Below are 24,978 nucleotides of genomic sequence, written 5' to 3'. Positions count from 1 at the left end.
ATCATTTTTGCCTGATCCAATCGTTATTGTGATGATTACAAAATGATGATTTTCCAACTCCAGCATTCTTTCCACATTTATCACTTGGCACTCAGCATTCCACTGTTTAAAAAAAAAAACAAAGCAAAAACAACTCCTCCACTATTCATTTATCTGTCTGCTTCTCTATTATTCATATGGACTAATGAACTCTTATTTTTTCCAATGGTTTATAATTCATCACTGTACTTAATTATTTTGGTGCTCAAATTTTCTGATTTGGCAAGTGGGAGCTCATCAAGCTAGTTCCTATGTCTTTCTGAGATGTCTCCATCACCTTTTTCAGCACTTCATACTTTTTGGCATACTTTCAGTCCAAAGCCACTAGGTAGGGCTGAATAAGGTAGATATCTGGGGGAAGAGGAGATGGAGACACACCCATTGCAGAACTGGTGGAGCCCAAAGGCAAGTTGTGAAGATCATCTGCACAGTTAGCAATGGTTGGCCTTGTGCAGGCTGTAGGAGCCTAAGCAGAGTAAGGAGAGCACTCATGGGGGGAAGGGGAAATTACATCATGTTGGGATATGCGATCCTGAGAAGGGTAAAGAGTCGTCCCAGCAGTCAAGCATGGGGAAGTTTAAAACGTTGGTGAAGTGAAGAGGGCATCTGTTTGGGTAAGAATGGCAAGCAGTGACAGACTAGTTATATTCAAGGAAGACTGATGAATTTTATTAAATATATTGAATTAATGGAGGTCAGGTTTCTAACCATCAAAGGAAGTTACAAATATGAAACAGGAGAAAATCGGAATGAACCTTGTGATATAGGAATGGATTCATGGTCTTATTAAATTTTCTGTAGCACATAATCTAACTCAACTTGTCTGGATAGAACATTTAACAATCCAAACACAGGGAAGCCAGAATGAGAATGAGGGCCGTTAATCTTGTGTAGTTTAATGTAATGCATGGATAAATCCCAGAGTATATTAAGCAGATAATCAAAAAGTACTGGCAAAGTCCCTTGAGGGATGGGAGAAAAAATATGGAACTATTAAAGTTTACCATCAGGGAAACCCCTGATAATGTGCCAAACATCAGGGACACCCAAATCAATATGCCAAGCCCATGAACTTGAGGCTTGCTCTTGTGAAGCTTATATATACAGCAGAGGAGCTTAGCCTACCCATAGTTATGCCTAAGAGTTACTTCCAGAGGACCTCTTTTGTTGCTCAGATGTGACCTTTCAAGTGAAACCATTACCCTCCCCGCTATGTGGGACATGACATCCAGGGGTGAAAGTCTCCCTGGCGGCTTGGAAGATGACTCCCAGAGATGAGTCTGGCCCTGGTATCAAGGGATCAACAAGGTCATCCTGACCAAAAGGAAGAAAAGAAGTATAACAAACAAGGTATCAGTGACTGAGAGAGTTCAAATAGAGTCGAAGGCTACTCTGGAAGTTATTCTTATGCATGCTTCAGTTAGACATTGCCACCTACCATAACTTGCCAAACCCCAATCAAAACCATTTCTGCCAATCCTAAAGAACACCTAGGGCATTATATAAGATTCTACAAAGCTTTCATGCACTAGGGTAATTTTCCAGAAGCCTACAACCTCCAGATGGGTCCCTGGACCAGATAAGTCCTGAAATGCAGAGGGGCCAACCTCTCCAGAACATCAACTAGTTCCATGCCCCATCCCTATTATCAACACTCCCTTCCAATATGAGAAAGTTAGACTGGGCATAGCCCAAATACCCCTAAAGAGTGGGAGAAAGATGAAAGGTGATGGTGGATTTATACAGGCAAGGTAGGGTTTAACAAATGAGTATGAGTACTGAATCATAATATTGATATCTCTTTTAGACTCCAGTACCTTATGGTAGCTAGAAGTAAAAATCTAAAGTTGTGGAATTGCAACCCATACCAAAATTTGAAACCTGTTCTGCAATTAACTGGTGTGATATGCTTTGAAATTTATTGCTTTTTTGCATATGTTATTTTTCACAAAAAAGAAAAAATACAACAAAAAAGAATTGTGTTTTGTAGGATATTGGCTTGAAGATTGATTTCAAGATCATTTTTGGTAATTTAAATATGTAAAGCATGCAGGAAGTATTTTTGTTAAGGATAGATAGAGTACTTTTTTCCCCTAATGTAAAATAACTGACTGTTGTAGAATGAGAAACAGGAACGTATAGGACAACATAAATGCATATAGAAAGTTGTAGAAGTCTTGTTCGAAGTGGCTTTTATTGGTTATGGTTAAGGTAGCTAAGATTTTATAGTTTTATAGGATTTTTAATAGTTTTCTTATCAGATGTACCTTCATGCAAAAAAAGAATTTGGTTTTCACTCTGTTAAAATGACAATGTTTTCTTGGATTATTTGTTTTAACCACCAGAATAATCTGCCAAGATGACAAAGATTCTATGTCTTATCAGACCAATATACTTATTGATATGTATGTTGACCATTTCCTTCCTTATTGGTTTAGACAATGCCTCTTTACTTTAAAAAAAAATTTGTCTTTTTCAAATCATGTTAATTTCTGTTTACTTTCAAACTTCCGTGCCACCTTGATTAAATAAAGAACAACAACAAAAAGAAATGTATTTGTGGTTTTCAAAATGGACAGGTAAATAGATATATAAGGAGTCAAATATGGATGTAAACATGTTTATGTATGTGTGTATATGCACATACATGTAATAATATTCTCTAGATCTTTTCATTAAAAGGAACACCATATCCCACAGCAATCTAACCATCAAAATCTTGATTTCTACTTGAAAGGAATGATTCACACCCAAAGGAACCAGAGAAAGAGCTGATTCCAAGACTGAAACAGGGAAAATATGAGATGAATTTAAAACATCTTGTCATATCAGAAAATAAGTAACTGCTCAAAGAATAATGGGGACATGCCAAAAAGACAAAGACAGCTTGAAGAGGTCTCCTTGATCATGAGAATTACAGAGACAATGGCCCCATATTAATAAGCTGCAGAGCCAAATTGTATTCCTCTTGGGTTTCTGTTATGTGAGAAAAATAAATCTCTATTTGCTTCAGCCACTGTAGTTGGGTTTTCCATTATTTGTAGCCTATATAAATGTGTAACAGACAGGTGAGATGGGTGACTGAAAGCCCTGGGGACCTTGTATTGATCAGGAGAGTACGGACACTAAATAACTTTGGACTCTGGTCAGTCAAAATGCATATATATACCCACTAAAATAGTTGAAGTAGAATGTGAAACTTTCAAGTCTGTAGATGGAATAGAAACAAAACAAACCTGGCTAATGAAAAGAGCCAAGTAAGGAAACTGCATCTGTAGCATTTAACTTCTTTAAAAAATATGAAGCAAGTAGGAAAAAAAAAAATGAAGCAAATATGGCTAAATGTATATATATGATAAAGCTGGGTATGGGTACATTTTATTACTCATTAATATTTTGTATGACTGCAATCGTTCATAAAATATGTATCTTTAAAAAGCCATTTGACAAGCTATTGGGCAGGTCTTCCTTCTCCAGCCAAGCAAGATATGGATGTTCTGTCGGATTTAACCACAAGCTAAAAAAAAACGTAAGACCCGGGTTCAATTCCCAGACAGTGCACACAAAAAGCAAACAAACAAACAAAAAAGTACATAAGGAAACAAAAAAAACCAATAATCAAATTTATTTGGAAGGGCAAGGTGCTCTGGAAAGCTAAAAACATCTTGAGAAAGAAAATGAAGTTGGAGGTCTTGCACTTCCTGACTTTAAAGCATATTATAAAGCTACAATGACGGTCAAAACAACATGGAACTGGCATAAAGATAGATACACCAACCAATGGAATTGAACTGAGAGTTCAGAAACAGATCCTCTCATCAACAAGCCAAGCGATTTTTGACAAGGCAGCCAAGTCCACTCAACTGGGACAGAACAGCCTCTTCAACAAACGGTGCTAGGGGAATCAGATATCCATATCTAAAGAATGAAAGAGGATCCCTATCTCACACCTTACACAAAAATTAACTCAAAATGGATCAAAAGCCTAAACATTAGAGCTAAGACCACAAACTCTTAGAAAAAAATGTAGGGAAATATCTTAAAGTTCTTGCGGTAGGAGATGGTTTCCTAGAGCTTACACCCAAAGCACAAACAATGAAAGAAGAAATAGATAATGGGATTTCCTCAAAATGTAATAGTTTTGTACATCAAAGGACTTATCAAGGAAGTAAAAATACAGCCTACCTAATGGGACAATATATCTGGAAACCACATATCTGATAAGTTTAATATCCAGAATATACAAAGAAATCCTTCAACTTAACCATAAAAAGACAAACAACCCAATTAAAAAATGGGCGAAAGACATAGACACTTTTCCAAAGAGGAAAATTAAATGGCTAAAAAGCACTAACTATTGGAGAAATGCAAATCAAAACCACAGTAAGATACCATTTCACACCTACTAGAATGGCCTTATAAAAAACAAACAACAAGGAAGAAAAACAGAAAACTACAAATGCTGGAGAGGATATGGCAAAATAGGTATGCTTATTCACTGTTGGTAGGAATGTAGAATGGTGCAGCCATCCTGGAAGGCAGACTGGAGGTTCCTTAGGAAGTCAAGTACAGAAACATCACATGATCTGGTAATTCCATTACTAGGTATATACTCAGAAGAACTGAAAGCAGGGACACTAATAGACATATGCACACCTATGTTTATAACATTTGTCACTACCACCAACAGATGGAAACAGCCCAAATATGCATCAACTGATGACATCAAACTGAGGTTTATACATATGATGGGACATTACACAGCTATTGAAAGGAAAGAAGTCATGATGCACGCAAAATGTAGATGAACCTTGAGCACATTATGTTGAACAAAATAAGGCAGAAACAAAAGGATAAATACTGTATGGTCTCACTAATACGAACTAACTATAATGAACAAACTCTGGCAGTTAAAATTTGAGAGCACGTGCTATCAGAAGATAGAAATAGGATAGAGATTGTGCAACTGATACTTAAGGAGTACAGAACGCTTAAAAAGGTTGACAGTAAATGTTCAGAAATGGATAGCACGATGCTATGATGGTAGCACAATACTGTATGTGTAATCAACAAAACTGAGTATAAGTATGATTGAAAGAGGAAGGCTAGTATCATGTATGGCACCAGTAGGAAAGCCAGAGGATAAAACCTGAGACTCTATAATTTAGAGAAATATAAAATAGACAATGATGGTGGTTAATTGTACAAATATGAGAAAGTTCTTACATGAACTAGAACTAACACATGTCACTATTAGAAGGTGTTAATAATAGGGTGGTACATGGAAAAAAATACAATTAATGCAAACTAAGATCTATAGTTAACAGTAACATTGTAATATTCTTTCATTAATTATAACAAAGGCACTTTACCAAAGCTACATATCAGGGCTATGGGATTTTTTTTTCTACGAGAAATTAAAATATTCTCATATTGACTGTGGTAGTAAATGCATAATTATGTGATTATATCAAGAACCCTTGACTGTAGTACACTTAGGATGGACTATATGGTGTGTGAATAAGACTTTTTAAAAAAAGTCTTATTCACTGTTAGTACAGAGTGCCTGCTTCTATGAGATAAACACTGGGAAAATGAAAATTTTAATAAAAGCAGAGAGGAGGGCTGTAATGTGGGAATGTTCATAATTGAGCCTTCAGAGGGTAACACAAAATAAGGAAGTAACTTGAAGGAAATGGGGATAAAGAAAGGTTTTGAAGAAATGTGAAACAGCTACTAAAGAAAATTTACTCACTTCACAAGCTAATTTAGGGTTCTACAAAAATGCAGTAATTCAGAGTTCCAAATGCTGAACTACACTTTAGTCTTTAAGATCCTCTGACCACCTTCGGGGAGCCTCTTATCCCAATACCTATTTTTGCGCTAAACATAGAGACCCACTTCAGTTGTGTTCTCTCTCTCTCTCTCTCTCTAACACTTTAGTCTTTAAGATCCTCTGACCACCTTCGGGGAGCCTCTTATCCCAATACCTATTTTTGTGCAAAACATAGAGACCCACTTCAGTTGTGTTCTCTCTCTCTCTCTCTCTCTCTCTCTCTCTCTCTCTCTCTTTCTCTTTCTCCCACCACACCCCCTTACCTTTTTTAAATCATCAAATAATGAGTAGATAGTAAGGAAAATGTAAAATGTGTATGTATGGTATACTGCCGATAGGAAGGTAAAATCATACAATACCTTTGGAAAACAGTCTTGGCAGTTCATCAAAAGATTAAACATATAAGACCCAGCAATTCCGCTCCCAGGTATATACTCAAGTAAAATGAAAACACATGTCTACATAAAACCTTGTACACAAATGTTCACAGCAGTATTATTCATAATAGCCAAAAAGTAGAAGAAAAAAATGTCCATCAAGTGATGAATGGATAAATAAAACGGGGTATATACAATCTTTGGAACATTATTCAGCCAGGAAAAGGAATGAAGTAGTGAAAAATGTTACAGTATGGATGAATCTTGAAAATATTATGCTAAATGAAAGAAGCCAATCACAAAGAACAAATATTATATGATTCCATTTATATAAAATGCTTATACGTAATAGGGACAGAAAGTAAATAACTGGTTGCCTGGGGCTTAGGGTGATAAAAATGCTCTAAAATTGAGTATGGTGATAGCTGCACAACTCTGTGAATAAACTAAAAACCACTGAATTGTATGCTTTAAATGCATGAATTGTATATGTAAATTACAGCTTAGTGAAGTATGTGTATAGTGTAAGAATAATAAGCAATCATCTTCCATCATACTTACTGAAGAAGCAGAACCTAACAGAGTCTTTGAAAGAACTCTGCACTATTCCTCAATCCCACCCTTTTCCTCTCCCCTCATTCCCATTATATTAACACATCTGCATGCCACATTTAACATGTTTTTAAATTTTATATAAAAGGAACCATACTGTAGGTACAATCAGTTCTGCTACAATGTATTATATGTGTCCTAAAAATCACTAAACTATGCAAAATAGTGAATAAAACCACAGAGCTTATGGGGAAAATGGGGTTAGTGGTACTTAAAAAAAGGGGGGGAGGAGGAGGAATCTAATAAAAGGAGTAGCATAGTTTTATACATGGTAATAGTTTAGAAATACATAAATACTATGTACAGTTCTTTAGTCTAAAAAAGACCCAACATTTGCTTAGAGAAGTAAAGTGGGCAGTAGAAGGGTTGCAGCTTGTGAGTTCCTGCAAAATGGTTGAAGCCTGGTTATTTGAAATCAGGTGAAAAAGTATAATGCCAGATGTACACAGGATGGGTATGGCTCCTAACACACTCATTGAACTAAGATCGCTAATACATGTTTGAGGTGCCTGCATTTTATGTGGCACAGCAGAGCTAGGTGACCTTTCAGCATTTACTAGTGCTTCTCAAGAACAAAATCATGCATGAGCAAACACAAAATTCACATTACATTAAATTTGTTCCTTATATATCAATTGCATTGGAACAATTTCACATTTTCAAAACAAGCATTATAGCAGAACTCATTGCATTCTTTTTTATATGTTTTTAATGATAAAACTTAACATGTAAGCATTCTTAACATACAAACATTTCATATACAGTGTACAGTCAATGGCTCACAATATCATCACATAGTTGTGAATTATCACCATGATCATTGTTTTGAACATTTGCATCACTCCAAAAAGAAAGAAAACTCTCATACATACCTTACTCCTTACCCCATTGGCCACCAGTATTTCCATCTACCCAATATATTTTAAGCTTTGGTTCCCCTATTATTTGTATATTTTTTAATCCATATTTTTTACTCAGCTGTCCATACCCTAGATAAAAGGAGCATCAGACACAAGGTTTTCACAATCACACAGTCACACTGCAAAATCTATATCACTATACAATTATCTTCAAGAAACAAGGCTACTGGAATACAGTGCTACAGTTTCAAGTACTTCCCTCTAGCCACTCCAATATACCATAAATTTAAAAAGAATATCTATACAATGCGTAAGAATAACTTCCAGGATAACATCTCAACTCTGTTTGAAATCTCTCAGCCACTGACACTTTATTTTGTCTTATTTCTCTCTTCCCACTTTTGATCAAGGTTTTCTCAATCCCTTGATGCCGAGTACAGCTCATCCCAGGATTTCTGTCCCATGTTGCCAGGGTATTTACAGCCCTGGGAGTCATGTCCCATGTAGGGGGGGAGGGTAGTGAGTTCACTTGCTGTGTGGGCTTAGATCTGAGCAACAAAAGAGGTCTCTGAGGATATAGATCAGGAACAATGCCAACAGAAACACCAGTGTGCAAATGTTCATTCGAGTCCTCACAGTCACTTCCTCAAGGTATGTATTGAGCAGTGGGGTTTCAGGATCACATGGCAAATCCACCCTTAGCCTCCTGTGGTACTACCACACTGCCCTCCAAGGGGCTGCACCTCTCATTTTCCTACTGACAATGAATAAGTACATCTCTTTCTCTCCATTTTCTCTAGCACTTGTTCCTCTCTGATCATTTTTAAATAGTTTTATTCACACACCCTACAATCCAGCCTACGTGTATAGACATACCTTTATCACCTTACTCTATCTGAAGACATTTTCCTTTCTTCCACAAACAATCCATATCCCTTACCCAATCCTCTCACCAGTTGATATTGTTTTTGGCATAATGCCTTTGTTACATTCAGTGGAAGCATATTACAATGTTACTGTCGATTACAGACCCTAGCTTACACTGATTGCACTTTTTCCCATATACCATCTATTTTCAACACCCTGCAATACTGACATGCTTTTGTTCTTCCTCATGCAAAAACATTTTTTAGTTTGTATATTTAATCACCCTTATTGTACACTCTAGACTTTTCCAAATTATACCATCTCAGTCTTTATCCTCTAGCTTTCCTTCTGGCTTCATACGTGCCCCCAGCCTTTCTCCCTCTATCATATTCACATTCAGCTTCATTCAGTGTACTTATGTTATCGTGCTACAATCAGACAGTATTGTTCTATCCAGTTCTGAATTTTTACAATCAGCCCAATCTGTACTCCTTCAGCACTAGTTACCCAATCTCTACCTTATTTATATCTCCCGATAACCTGTGTTCTTAACTTAATTTCTTAATTTAAATTATCCAAGTTCACTCATTAACGCTGATTTGTCCTTTTGTTTCTGGCTAATTTCACTCAGCATAATGTCAAGGTCCATCCATGTTGTTACTTCATGACTTTTTATTACATTCATTATGGTTCTTCTTTTGTGAGGAATTAAGTTTTTTGTATATTTTTCCATTTGTATGAATTCTCAATAATTGTAGGAATTCTTTATATCCCCTAACATTAATCATTTATTGGTGATTTACATTGCAATATCTTCTCTCAGTTTTGGTTTGTACTTTCATTTCCCTTTATGGTTTATAATTTTTGTATTTTAAGAGATCTTTCCCCATCCTAATTCGGATACTCTATTTTGCCTTCTTTGTTTTTTCACTCATATGGTTATTTTCCTCAGGCATATGAAGATCTAAGGCTATCCTTAGAAGTACATTTACATTAAAATTAAAGAGAACCAAGTGATTTTAAGACAACAGATGGGCCCATAAAATTATTTGGTCCCAGCGGTGCGACCATGGCTCAGTGGCAGAATTCTCACCTGCCATGCCAGAAACCCGGGTTCAATTCCTGATGCCTGCCCATGCAAAAAAAAAAAAAAAAAAATAGTTTGGTTCCCCCAAATTTACCATCAAGATGGAAAATATGTAAGAAAAAACAAATCTTAGTTTATACCATACCAACCTCCAAAAAGAAAAAAATTGTTTCCAAAAATGAAACAATTAACTTTAAAATTTCAGAAAGCAAAATAAGTGTATCCCTTAGGATTCTGTCAAGGAACAATTTTTTAGATATATCATCCTCACATTTTTCATACTACACATAATATTTTCTTCAGCGGAAAAATGTAGACTAACAAAAAAAATTATAAAAGCAAATATTAGGGTGGGGAGTGCAAGGGTACTTCAGTGATAGAATTCTCACCTGCCATGCGGGAGACTCAGGTTCAATTTCCAGTCCATGCACTTCCGAAAAAACAAACAAAAATTCAACAAATGATGCTACAACTCATATGGAAAAATAATGAAATGTGACCCCGCCATACAGCATACAAAAAAGCGTAAACATTGTGTATATCTACCACCATTCAAAATATCCTGTTTGGTTTTGAAGTCCATATCTGGACTTTATCTAAATAAATGGGCTAGATCCATAAAATGAATTTATCCATATATCCATAGATGGGCTAAATTCATAGAACCTTAATAACTCAATTTACAAGAAACTGATGTATAAACAGAATGGAAATGTATTAAACAAAAAAGAGAGAGACATCTCTTTTTATAACAGAAATACTTCTATATGCTACCCAGGGAATTTTATTCTACTTACAGTGTCGAGACACTTGGGAAAACAAATTAATAACTGAAAATTTGATTGGCAAGTAGAGAACTAGATAGTCTTGAGGAATGTTTAACGATGAAAGAAAAGAAGTCTGCTGAAGTATCACTGCCTTACAAAAGAAAACATGTTTCTAGTAATAATAATCAAAGATATTTAAGGGCTAACTAGGCACTGATGAATTAATTCTTCCATGTAAGCCTAACACCAATCCTATGTAGTAGGTAAAACTACTATTAAGCCTTTTACATTAGGAATCTGAATTTAGAGAGGTTGAGAATTTTACCCAAGGTCATGTCACTTGTAAGTGGTACAACTGGGAACCACAGTCTGAGTCCAGAACCCCTACTAAGTTTCACAGCCTCTACCAATCGGAATGCTGATGTTCAACACTTCTTCCCTCTCCTGGTCTGCTTCCTGGAAAGACAATGACATAGTTTGCTTCTCTGAAGCCCTCCTAGTCTATGTTGTACTCCTCCTTCAGTTCATATTTTTCCTTAAATTGTATTTTGACCACCGATTAAACTAGGGAGCTTTTTGTAGAAAAGGAGGGGCTTGAGGTGTTCCCCAGGGTTCTGACTTAGATCTTTCTCTCAGCAATCCTCAAAACTTTTAAATGATGTCATCTTTTTCCATGGCTGATAGAGATTTGAGTATTAGTTCCTGCCTAATAATCTCCTCTGGACTCCAAATCTGTATGTTCAATACCAACCTAACAGTTCTACTTGAATGTAACTTGTAGGCCCATATCATTCAGAATAAAAGCTAAAATGCTTGCAATGACTTACAAAGACAATGAAATTATATTATTTGCAATCCCCTACACACATAAACCTCCTTTTCTCCAACAAGTCCTCATACCCTCTCTTCTAATCTCGCCTCTTCACTGTTTTTCTAACATGGCAGGCATACTCCTACTAACGAACTTTGCATTTGTTCTTTTCCTCTGCCTGAAATACTGCATCCTTTTACATATCTGAATGGCCCCTTCCTCATTTTCTTCGGGTCTCTGATCAAAAGTCATTTTCTCAAGCAAGGCTACCAACACTTCCTATGCCCTTTCCCTGCTTTAATGGTTTAAAAGCATTTATTGCTACATATTTTTTCTTTAACTAACTTAGTTAAGTATATCTCTCTCCCATTAGAAGACAAGTTCTATGAGGACAAAGATTTTTGTGTTTCCTTTATTCCTATGGCCCTAACATAAATGCCAGAAATTCACAAACCCTAACAAAGCATTTCTCAAATGAATGAACTACAGGCAATTGAAATAGTATATTTAAAGCAGAACCATCATCTTCTTCCACTGCCATACCAGAAACTTAGTCTTCCCTATCCTGTGTTTTCTATTTTAGGAAAAGGTACCATCATTTAACCAGCTGCCTAAGACAGAATCCTCTAGGATTCATTCTTGACTTCTTTCTTCCACACCAACCATATCTCCAAAGTTTAATCTCTAAACTCTATTGCTGAATATCTCATCAATCCATTTTTTCTCCACCTTTATTGTTATCATTCTAGTCTGAACCACCATTGTACCTCAATATATATTTATTTTTGGTCTCCTAAAGTCTACTCCAGTCAACAAAGTGATCTTAAAATCCAAGTTCTTCACTATGCCCAGAAGCCCCTCCATGATCAGGCTCTTGTTCATCTCCCCAACCTCATCTCATACCCTTCTCCTCATCTCACACACCATGCCCAGCTTCCCAGGCATCCATTTCGTTCCTCAAACACAACAATCTTTTCCTACTTCCAGGTCTGTGCACTTGTCAATCTCTCTTATTGGAATGCCCTTCTCCCGGGTCTTTTAAACCCTTCTCATTCTCACCCCCACCACTCTGTCAAATAACACCTCTTCAAAAATATTTTCTTTGACCAGTCCATCTGAAGTGGCCTCACCTAATATCTCTTTCATTACTCTCTTCATTTCATCCATAGCACCTTATTCAATATAAAATTACCTTTTTCTTTTGTTTATTTTCTTTGGTTTTATCTGTGTTCCCCAATAGAATATAAAAGTTCAGTAACAAGAAGCTTATCTTTCTTGTTTATTGCTCGATTCCTTATGTCTAGTATAGTGCCTGGCACATAAACAGGTATCAACTATTTGTTAACTAAAGGGCAAGGCTGAATCATCACTTAGAGACAGCACAGAAAAGATTTAAACAGTAAACAGATTGGTGGACAAAGTCAGTGCCTTCCAATCCTTTCATTTCATGAAGTCTCTAGAAAATGGTAATATTTATATAGAACAGTAGGATAAACAGACAAACCTGTTTGCAGCCAGGTGATCAGCACAAGGGTTTTAGTCATCCTAAAGCAGTCCAGTTGCTCAGAGGGCTAAAAGACTCAATTCTCAAAGTTTAGAACACTCTCTAGATTGAGTTGTTTAAGATATTTTCCAACTCTGAAATTCTGATTTATTATAAAATCTTACATAAGACATGCAGAACAAGGAATCTTAAAAACTTTAAGTTACCTAAGACTGAAAGATCTCTGTATTTATTCTAGAAGCTCCATAACTGATTTACCTATATGTACTGTATACCTTACTTAGTCTTGCACCATCTTAACAGCTTTTGTTATCCTTAACATGATCTGAGCATTGGCCATTAACATAACTCACAACAGTAAATATTAGCAGGAGATAAGGAAGCTACATTTTAGAGGTAATGGTCACAGTAAAGATTCTCTACACTTAGGCTAGATAAAGTCTCCAAAGTCAGAAAGCCTGAACTTCTTTTATGCAGTTATTCATCCCATTATAGCACGTACAATGTACACTGACTTTATTGACAAATTAGGCTACAAACCTAGCATTTAAAAATTTTTCTATAATTCAGGGTGGGCCATGGTGGGTCACGGGCAGAGTTCTCGCCTGCCATGCCAGAGACCAGGATCAATTCCCAGTGCCTACCCATATTTAAAAAAAAAATCTATAAGTCTACACTCTAAGGTCATTATTAACTTTACTTTCCTTCAGTTACATTAAAATCTAGAGGTAGGTATACGCAGTACATTGTGTATAAGTCATGCCTCAATAAAGTTTTTTTTAGATAAATAAAAACCTGAGGACAGTGACCAAAGTTAAAATCACTAATAACAGGACAAAGAGGCATTACATGCTTCCTGATCTTAATACTGAGAAGGACAAATCATTACTTCCATGATATTCCTGCCAGAAATGCATAATCTCAATCTAATTATACCAACACATCTGAAAATCCTGAATTGAGGGAAAAGTCTCCAAAATAAATAGCCTGCATTCTTTAAAAATGTCAATGCCATGAAAAACAATTCCTACAGTCTAAGGAATTCTATAGTAAAAGAGACTAAAGAGACATCAAAACTAAATGCAGCTCTTCTGCCGCCACTTTAAATCCAGCTCCATACAACGCTCTGCTGCCCCTGCTACATGGACTTGGGTCTGCGCACCAGCACCCCTCTGCCAACAAAACAAGTCCACCACCACAGAGGACATGAAGGAGTACAGTAACAAAGAGAAACGTGCAGAGGGATCCAAAATTAATGTGAGCAAGAATCAGCAGAATGACAGTAAGATTTTTACTGGTGGCTTGAGCTGGGATACATGTAAGAAAGATTTGACTATTTGTCTCAATTTGGAGAGGTTGCAGACTGCACAATTAAAACAGATCCAGTCGCTGGATTTGTGCTTTTCAAAGATGCTACTAGTGTTGATAAGGTTTTGGAACTGAAAGAACACAAACTGGATGGCAGAATAATAGACCCCAAAAGGGCAAAGACTTTAAAAGGGAAAGAACCCCCCACCAAAAGTTTTTCTGGGTGAACTGAGTCCAGATACTTCTGAAAAGCAAATAGAAGAATATTTTGGAGCATTTGGAGAGATTTTGTATCCATACAAAATCAAATGAAAACAAATCAAATCAAAGAGGAAGATTTTGTTTTATCACATATACAGCTGAAGAGCCAGTAAAGAAATTATTAGAAAGCAGATATCATCAAATTGGTTCTGGGAACTGTGAAATCAAAGTTGCGCAACCCCAAGAGGTATACAGGCAGCAACAGCAACAACAGAAAAGAGGAAGAGGAGCTGCAGCTACTGGATGAGGTGGTACTAGAGGTCATGGACGAGGTCAGGGCCAAAACTGGAACCAAGGATTTAATAACTATTATGATTAAGGATACGAAAATTACAATAATGACTATGGTGGTGACCAGAACTATAGTGGCTATGGTGGATATAATTATACTGAGTATAACTATGAGAACTATGGAAATGGACAGGGATATGCAGACTACGGTGGCCAACACAGCACATACCGCAAGGTATCTCAAGGGAGTAGCAATCACCAAAACAATTACCAGACATACTAAAGGAGGACCTTGGAGAAAACAGGAGGAAATGCTAAAGTAACCCACTTTGCAGGATGGTGTTGAAGACTGGTCCTTCTGTTGATCTAAGATGATTATTCTGTAGAAGACTTTCTAGTGTATAAGACACAACTGTCCAACTGCATATGGCTGCCGTTTAGTTTTCTTTGTTTTCACTTTGTCCTTTGCTATCTGTGTTATGCCTCAGTATGGATTTCTTTTTACTAATTTTATGATTTTATGTTAAACCTCAAATAAATGCTTCCTTATGTGAAAAAAACAAAACAAAACTAAATGCAATTCCTATTTTGGATCCTGGATGAGAAATTTTTTTCCCTTTGCTATAAAAGACATTAGTGGGAAAGTTGGTAAAATTTAAATATGGTTTGAGGATTATAGACTAGTGTTATGCTAACATCAATTTCCTGGCTTTGTTAATTATATTATGTATGAGAATATCTGCTTTGAGGAAATATACAATGTAGTTTTTAGTATTAACAGTATATTATGTCTGCAACTTACATATGGTTCAGAAAAAGATTTATATGTACATATATTTAACATATATGTTCATTATATATACATATTTTTTAAATGCACATACATAACTACAGAGCAAGAGAGAGGGAAGAAAAACTAAAAAACTGAGGGTATGTGAGCTACAGAAGAGGTCATTTTGAAGAACACACAAGCTTTGAGGGGAAATGCTGGAGAATTTACCAGTTTCAAATACAAGGAAATGGAATGTGAGAAAGCATCCCACATAATAACGTAAGTCATTATTTTTACTAACAGAGCAGCGAGGAGTCTCTGCAACAAACCTTTATCAGGAACAGCATTTTCTAATGTGAAAATGTGTCTGTAATTTTTTTTTTTTTAACAACGGGGGCTACAACCACCGGGAAGCATAAGACCTAGGATAGAACAGAGAGAGTGAGCCAGGAGCAGCTGACGCAGTTGATGGCGACAAGGAGAAGGTCTCTCGCAAGTTGGAGAAAGTATCGAACAAAGGGCCTGCGTGCAGCACAAGCAAAGTGCTCACACAAGACTTACTACCTAGCATTTACTTATCACTTGCGCGAAACCTGGGTTGGCCATCGCCACGAATAAAGGACGTGACAGTAGAAAAGAAAGAAAGAAAGAAAGAAAGAAAGAAAGAAAGAGACGAAGAAGAAACGACAGTACAAGCAGCTCAGGAAGAAAAACACGGGGACAGCTGTACACATCCCGGTCTGGTAAAGAAAACAAGCAAAGCAGAAGAGCAAAGAAAAGTCAAGTCTGTCAGTTCACACCGCAATTGAGGAGGGGGTGCACCACTCCTGGAAGTACTGCAATACCAGGTCGATGCGTGGAGTGGACAGAGCAAGCTCCTATTCCATCTCCCTGCTCCAAAAATCCACTTAATATATTGTCCTCGGATAGAGGACGTATCACATATTAAACTGATAAGAACAGATACTACACTTGATCTTAGCCAAAAGGCCGAGAAGCGATGTGTTTGTAGTTTTTATGGTCTTTTATTAATAGTAGAGAAAATTATGGTAAGAAAAGTATCAAAACAGCTGAAAAACACACACTAATTTTCAAAGGAAATTCTTTTACTTGGTCATTCCCAAAGCTGCATTAAATAAAGTAAGGCAGAGTTGCAGGCAAAAAATAGAAGAATAACATGAAAATTTTCCAATGTTAGAATAAACAATGCTGTATCTTGTGTACACAGATACACCAATGGAATTTTGCTAGATGAAGACACTGCAGCCTAACCCAGCAGTCTGAAGCCCCCACCCTCCCTGCCACCCCCACCCCAAAATGCTGGAAAGATCCAGGGAAGTATTTTAAAATCAAAAGTACATGGGTTGGCCACAGTGGCCCAGCAGGCAGAGTTCTTGCCTGCCATGCTGGAGACCCAGCTTTGATTTCCGGTACCTGCCCAAGAAAAAAAAAAGCACATGCAGGGTATTTTATTGTTCATATTAATCTAATATTAATATATATACAAAATGCATTTTATATAGCTCATAAAGAAATAGAAGGAGCTGCACAGTTAAATACAATTCAACAGATAACTGAATGCACTGTGTATGCCAACACTGTAGATACACAACTTTAAAAAAAATTCCTAGTGCTCAGATTAGTGTTCCTGCTAAAACTTCTAAGTAAAAGAAAGGATACAACTTATACACGGAAATGATTACTGTTAGTAAACATCCCATGAAGCTGGGAGGAAAAACAATTCTCCCCAGGAAAGAACAATTCTTTTCACTAGCAGTAGCCATTTCAACCACTTTGTTTCACTGAGATATGGGGTGGCGCTGGTTAACAGATTTATGTTAAAGAATAGTAGATTTGCTGACTTGAATTTTCCATGTAGTAAGCTACCTATTTAGGTATTATACCTAGTTAGGTATAATAATGCAACATTCTTCATTGGTACAGTAATTTCTACTGCTAGACCACAGAATTTAAGGATGTAAGAGTAGTACATTAAAATGCTGCTTTCTGTATCAACACTACAGTGTAAGACCTCCCAAGAGTTTCTTAGCAGGATATATACCAAAAAACTCTTCATACCTTAATTCATTCCATGAGAAATTTGAGACAGGCATCTTTAACTAGCTTAATTTGGCTTTTCTTCATTATTCACATATCCAAGCTCTTTTATTAGCATCACATCATTATTTATCTTTTCAGTATAAATTTCTGTAACAATTCTTGGAAGTAGGACAGCTTTATCAGTAGGCATTACTGAGTCCACAGTTAAAGCAGAAACCAAATATCAGGTTCTTACTATCTGGTCTATTATTACAGTTTTAATCTCAAATACACTGTTATTATTATACAAAACATTATACAATATGCTATAACACACAGTAATAATCTGAGTTAATAATGACAATGATAATAGATATAACTAAAACCATTAATGGAGTTCCTTGATTTGTGAATCTTTGCCTCCCAAGAAAGAATTTTAAAATGTGAATGTATATATCCTGGAAAATAAACTGCCAAGAATTAGACAGAATTGAATTTAATGAGTACAGTTCTCTGATTTAGAAGCATGCGAAAACTCAGTTCTTTAGGTCAAAAATAAACACATACAAAATCATCACTAAATTCTAGCTCATGGCATTGTTTTCTTACTCTATAAACGCAATTTTGTATGCCTTTCAAAATAGAGAATTAACTACTAATGCTTAGTCTACTCTACACATCTTCATCTAATAATATCCACACCCAGGAAAAGAAAATGTTGCCTATACTACAATGCTTCAAGATGACTCACTAAAAAAAAAACAGATTATATATAGTGAAACTCTATTTGGGAGGGTAAAAAATGTTTCCACTTAAGTAGTCAACAAACCCCTTCCTGGAATAGAGCTAAGACTTCTTTTTTTCTTTCACTGCTATCAATTCTGATTTATCTACATTTTGCATCATGAGGAAAAATATATGGCATTAATCTGACAATAACAAAAAATACTTGAAACATGTAAGTTGGGGCTGAATGGTGTTTTAATGTCGGAATGCAAATGAGTCGGAGTTTTGTGATTACTAAACAACAGATAAACAATCCCAAGTACTTTATGAAATAAAAAAGCCAAATGTGATATATCAAGTTAAATAGTTTTAGGAATGGAAATAAAACCTTAAAATAGTAAATTTCATTCTATTAGTTATTTTAAAAGTTAATATTTACAATGTTATATGTCATTTGCACTGTACATTAAATAGCCTAGTTAAATGAATTAGAAGGTTTTTTTTGTTTTTTTAAGATAGTAGTTGAAAGTAATTTCATTAGAAGGAAACAAATATTTGTTTAGTTATATCCAAAGGTGACTTAAGAGTCCATTAACTTTAACACAGCTGCTAGGGAAAGGTCATGTATACATGTTGCCAGAACACATAAAGGCATGACGCAATGAAACAATAATTACAACATGGAAGAAATAAAGTAACGTTTCTGTTCCTAGAGTTAACTGCCTCTATCACTCATTTCTGCATACTCTCCCCCAGAAGATTCTGGAACCCAAAGAAATTCCTTTATTTGGCAATTAATTTGTTGAAAACCAAATCAAATATAAGTGATCACCATACTATTCTATGATTATTTTTTAAGAAATACGAGGAAAAATAAATAAGAGGAAAAGAAAGAAAAGGATCCTTAGTATAGGTTTAACAACACCAAGGGCTGGGGTGGGGGAAAGTCAGTACAATTTTTAAGTGATATAAATTCTGACTTAGAATATAAACTAACAAAAACTTTGAGAACTTTTGTGTAATTATAGACAAATGTATGAACAATCTTTTGAAACTCCCTGGGAGTAAATAGCCTTTACTGTATTTCATAATCCTAGATATGAACAGCTTTTCTAACAATAAGCTGTCTGGGTAATTACTAAGCTATTTAAGAATTACTGGTGAACTTTGTACCCTTTAGTCCACTGACAGATGATATCTATTAGTTCAAATAATATTAATGTATTAAAATATCTGCTTAATATACAGAAACATGTTTGCTTTTAGACTATATTGAACTTTGTTCCCCAGAAATACATTATGAAAAGCCATATAAAATCTGTGAATCAGCAGAAGGGCCACCAAAAACAAAATGAGTTCCTATTTCTCTTGGAGTCTATAATAAATAAAAATCACAAGCCTGGAAAGTATTCTAAAGAAGGATTTCTGAATTTTACAGACAAACTTTGTTGCTATTGTTATCAGTAATGTTCTGCTTGGGATCTCTTCTTACATACTTAAAGCGGGAGAGGAAAGCATATAAAATTCTCCTTAAGAATTCCTGATCTTTATAAACACGGTTAAGTTTGTTGATCTGATTTTCTAAAAATTGAATAATTCACCTTGAGCAGAGGCAAATTCACTCAAGAGGTCAAATCCATGAGCTGTTAAAACATTTTAAATGAGGACATTCTGAAATGCAAACTAAGTTCAAAGAGAGAAAAGTTGACTCAGAAAAAAGTTCTTGGGTCTTCAATGTGGCATATAACTAATCCTAGCAGGTAAAGGAGTCCTTATTAAAAAATATTTATTGATTAGTAATTTAAACCTTAGTAAAAGCTTCTGCTTCATTTCAAAACTACTTTTCATCCTAAATAATTCTTCAAAATAGACTCCAAGCTCTTTAATTAGTGGTTATTTCATTTCAAAGTTTATTCTATATATTCTTCTTTTGACATTATATAGTAATATCATAACATTCTTCTTAGTCACTATAGAATTATAATTCTATTGATAAAAAAATTAAATAATGGAAATAAGATTATTAGCATAATGGATACTGAAAGGTTTTGGAGGGGAAAGAGAGAAGAGGCAGACCAAGAAATCTTAGAATGAGCAAGTTTATTCCTGCACCCCTGGGCAGAACTCACAGAACTCAAGGTAGGGAGTTATGAGTTTGCGGCTGGGTCCTGGTGCAGGTGGTTTTCAAGCAAGGGGGTTAGGTGACGTCTAGAAGGGGCAGCACATTTTACACAGCTCGAGTCATGGTGACCTTCCCTGTTCCCCCAACCTAACAGATACATGGTGTTTTCAATCAACACGTATTGGGGAACAGAGTTAGCATATTAATTGGGTAATCCCTCACATCAATCACAATAAACAATCTAAAGCAAGAATTTTAAATATAGTAAAGCTAGGGCCACGGTGGCTCAGCAGGTAAGAATGCTTGCCTGCCAAGCCCAAGGACCCAGGTTTGATTCCCGGTGCCTGCCCATGTAAAAAAAAAAAATATATATATATATAAATATAGTAAAGCTAAATATAAGAATATATTGATGCAAATTAGAAATTATATGCATACTGATTCTCCAATTTTCTTTAAACAAGGATTTTAACAAACAACACACAATTAATAACCTGACTAAAGCTTTCTGGTGATGGTTAATCAAGAAAATGTCTCTGGAGTCGAGGGATTCAAGTTATGATTTAAAAGAGAAGAAGATAGTTGGCAGATAGGAAGAAAACAAGTCCCTATATATTACACCTTACGGGCTCCCTACTGCAGACAATGTATCTCTTTTCTTAGCTATAGGCTACCTACACACAAGTCTTTACAACATCCACAGTGGTGGTAAGGAAAATTTAATACAACAGCCTGTCCCACAGAAAATATCCACTCAACTTTAAAGGCTTGTCATATCTGTCCCATCAATTGGTGAGAAGAGATGAAAATGGATTCTCAAGAGCAATAGGCTTAATGCACTAACCCTGAGGTAGTAAACCACCCCACTTAGTGTAAATAGTTTTGAAACCTGGTGATATAAGTATAAGCTCCATTTCTCATCTGTAAAAGCAAAGGCTAAGGCATATTAACTGCTATGGTTTCAAATCATCAGTAAAGCAAAAATACCAGAAAAGAAAGTTGATGATCCACTATCTATAGATCTGGACTTTAACCCAGGGCAGTGAATTGAATATATACCAAGTCTAGTTTCTGATTTTAATTTAAGCTATTTTCAGCAACCACATTTTTACTACATATTATTAATTGTATACCCAGAAATAAGTAAAATGGACATATAGAACATTGTAAAAGGATAAATTTATAGCTAAGAGTGCCTGAAATTAATGAAAAGAAAATCTAGAATATGCAAGAGGACTCAGTCTACCATACTAATGATGGCTAAGAATAGTGAAAATTCAAAGTTCTGAACAACTGCTCACTATGCATACAACTGCCATGTTTTTATCTCTCATACTATACGCTCAACTGAAACTCTTAAAAATGACGGCATTTTGAATGAAATTATGACACATGCGGCAACATGAATAAACCTTGAAGACATCATATTGAATGAAATAAGCCAAACACAAAAGAAAAAGTAATTAAAATATGCGAAGTCATAGAGTCAGAAACTAGAATACAGGTTACCAGGAGGCCAGGATGGGGTGGGTTAGGGAAAGGGGAGTTAATTCTTAATTGGTTCAGAATTTCTATTCCCGGTGATGGAAAAGTTTTGGTAGTGGATGATGGTGATGGTGGTGTAACATTCGGAATGTAATTACCACCAATGACAAATATTTGAATGTAATTAAAAGGGGAAATTTCAGGTTTCATCTATTTTTCAGGAATAAAAATTTTTAAAAAACCTTAGGACTTTACAACACAAGCAGTGAATCCTAATGTAAACTGTGGACTACAGTTTATAGTGTATAATATTGTTTCATCAATTTTAACAAAGGGACCACACTAGTGCAAAGTGTTACTAATAAGGGAAATTGTGAAAAAAAAAAGCAAAAAACTAAATAAATAAATGCAGGAAACTGTGTGTGTGTGGGATTGAGGGTCTATGGAACTGTATTTTCAGCACGATTCTTCTGTAAACCTCAACTTCTTTAAAAAAATTTTTTTTAAGTGGTAGCATTTTAACAATCATTTTTAATTGCTTTGAGGTCTCATGTATTAAAGGTTTATTTTAATTTTGTAAAATTTATTTTTAACAAATGTTAAAATAAATTGGGTAGAGGGAAATACTAGTGGTCAATGAGAGGGAGGGGCAAGGGGTATGGTATGAATGAGTTTTTTCTTTTTTCCTTTTATTTCTCTTTCTGGAGTGATGCAAATGTTCTAACAAATGATCACGGTGATGAATATACAACCATGTGATGACATTGTGAGCCACTGATTGCACACCAAGCATGGAATGTTCATATATTAAGAATGTTCATGTGTATATGTTGTTTGGCTTTATAAAAAACAAATTAAAAATAAAAATAAAAACTTTCATTATCATAAAAATGGAAATTGTATTTATATTAGTGATCCATGGTCACATTGTCATTCTACAGGTTAAAACTCTCCTCCAACACACTATAAGATGCGATAAATGAGTTTCTTTAGATCCATTACAGAATTACCAGAATGACTGCAGTTTATATGCTGAGTACATGCTAGGTCCAGAGGACCCATGGATTTAGTAAAACTGGAGCCATTTAAAGTTATTTTACTGATTAACTCTAGAGTATATGCTTTTATCAAAAATAATACAATACTGGGCAGTGTGAAGGTGGCTCAGCAGGCAAAATTCTCGCCTGCCATGCCGGAGACCCAGGTTCAATTCCTGGTGCCTGGTTATGCAAAAAAAATAAGATATAAAAAATTAAAAATAACACCATACCAATAGAAAGGTTAGTATAAACTCTTTCACTGAATCCAAATGTTTTTAGCCCTCCAATCACTCTAGAAAAGTACAAAGATGTATTAGCTAGGTGCTATTTGTGAAAACATTACAAATCAAAAGAACACTGATACTTCCTCTTTGTTAAAATACCATAAAACAATGTACCTTAGAATCTTACACAGGTTTTTACCCAAAACCATACCAAAAGGGTTTCCGTAACAAGTAACAATCACATCTAAATGTTTCTGGAGTATGGGCACAGAGAATACAATTATAATGGAGCCCCTGCATATAAGGGAAATGACAATAGAAGCAATATTACAAGGTTTCCCTAAAAGTCAGGATGAAGCCAGTGGCTGCTGTTTGTACACTACCATTAGTAAAGTACTGTTCTGCCAGAGGCAGAAAAGTTGGCAAGTGAATGCATCAATACTGAATTCAGTAGCTGTTCCTTTCAAAATGTAATGTCTCATTGAGTGCAAACATTAGGATGAGGCTAATGGAAGGGTTTCCTAGACAGCTAGATTGAACACAACATGAGGTCCTCCCTTCGCATACACATTGAGCAGTATTTAATTCTGCCTTCTGGTTGCCCAACTTTACTATCTTTGGAAAGAAGGGGAAAAAAAAAAGACTCTGGTGTTGCTTTATTTTATTCACTTATGGGGCAATAAAAAAATAACTGTAAGGCTTCTCTTCTCTTCACAGACCAATCATAATCCTGAAAAAAGGCATTAATGGGCAATTATGATGGTTTAGGGCTCCTATTTGACATTTTGTATTCAGTAAGATTTTTTAATAATTTGAAAATGGTGACATAGGGATAGCAAAAAAAAAGAAAACTTACTTCTAGTACTATACAGAGCATCAGAAACTGAGCAGTTAAAAAGTTAGTTTTGTAATTGTTTTCCCTCTCACATACCTCGCTTCAAGAAAAGATTTTTTAAAATATTTTTATTGCTGGAACAACATACAATATATGTTATACAATAAAAAAGTTCAAAAAACAACATACAAACACAAACATTCTTAACATATAAACATTTCATACATAGTATACACTCAATGGCTCACAGTATCATCACATAGCTATGTGTTCATCACCATGATCATTTTTTAGAATAGTTACATCACTACAGAAAAGGAAATAAAAATAAAAACGAAAAAATTCATAAATACCATACCCCTTACCCTTCCCTCTCATGCCCACTAGTATTTCCATCTACCCAATTTATTTTAACCTTTGTTCCTATTATTTAATTATTTTGTCCCTTTTTAAATTTTTTTGTTTTTTTATTTTGTTATTTAGTTTTGTTTTATTTTTTTGTTTATTTTTTATCAATATTTTAAATATATTTTTATTATAAACAATGAACAGACATACAAACATTCTTGACATGGTTACAATCAATGGCTCACACTGTCATCACATAGTTGTGCATTCATCACCACGATCATTTTTTTTTTAACATTTGCATCTCTTCAGCAAAAGAAAAACTCATACATGCCATATGCCTTACCACTCCCTTTCACTGATCACTAGTATTTCAATCTATTCAATTTATTTTAACCTTCGCTCCCCCTATTACTTATTTTTTATCCATATCTTTTACTCATCTGTCTATACCACAGATAAAAGGAGCATCAGACACAAGGTTTTCACAATCACACAGTCACACTGCGAAAGCTTTATCATCATACAACCACCTTCAAGAAACATGGCTATTGGAACACAGCGCATTTTCAGGCACTTCCCTCTAGTCACTCTAATACACCATAAACTACAAAGGGGATATCTATATAATGTGTAAGAATAACCTTCAGGATAACCTCTAGACTCTCTTTGAAATCTCTCAGCCACTGACACTTTATTTTGTCTCATTTCTCTCTTCCCCCTTTTTGGTCAAGGTTTGCTCAATCCCTTGATACCGAATCCCAGCTCATTCTGGGATTTCTGTCCCATGTTGCCAGAGAGGTTTACATCCCTGGAGATAATGCTC

General features: G+C 35.4%; 1 protein-coding gene, 1 non-coding gene and 1 pseudogene across 4 annotated transcripts in view; 1 reads left to right on the top strand and 2 right to left on the bottom strand.

Moving 5' to 3' along the window:
- Positions 1 to 24,978, bottom strand: part of PBX3 (PBX homeobox 3) — a 276,187-nt gene that overhangs the window by 184,544 nt on the left and 66,665 nt on the right. The gene's annotated exons all lie outside the window — the stretch shown is intronic.
- LOC143673552 (heterogeneous nuclear ribonucleoprotein D-like pseudogene) lies at positions 13,841 to 14,843 on the top strand (annotated as a pseudogene).
- On the bottom strand, positions 16,144 to 16,334 carry LOC143675401 (U2 spliceosomal RNA). The gene has a single exon (XR_013171625.1). It is a non-coding gene; the product is annotated as a U2 spliceosomal RNA (small nuclear RNA).

This window comes from Tamandua tetradactyla, chromosome 2, assembly GCF_023851605.1.
Source record: "Tamandua tetradactyla isolate mTamTet1 chromosome 2, mTamTet1.pri, whole genome shotgun sequence".
Classification (NCBI taxonomy): domain Eukaryota; kingdom Metazoa; phylum Chordata; class Mammalia; order Pilosa; family Myrmecophagidae; genus Tamandua; species Tamandua tetradactyla.
Note: the sequence above shows the minus strand (reverse complement) of the source record. Positions and strands in the feature narration are given on the sequence as shown.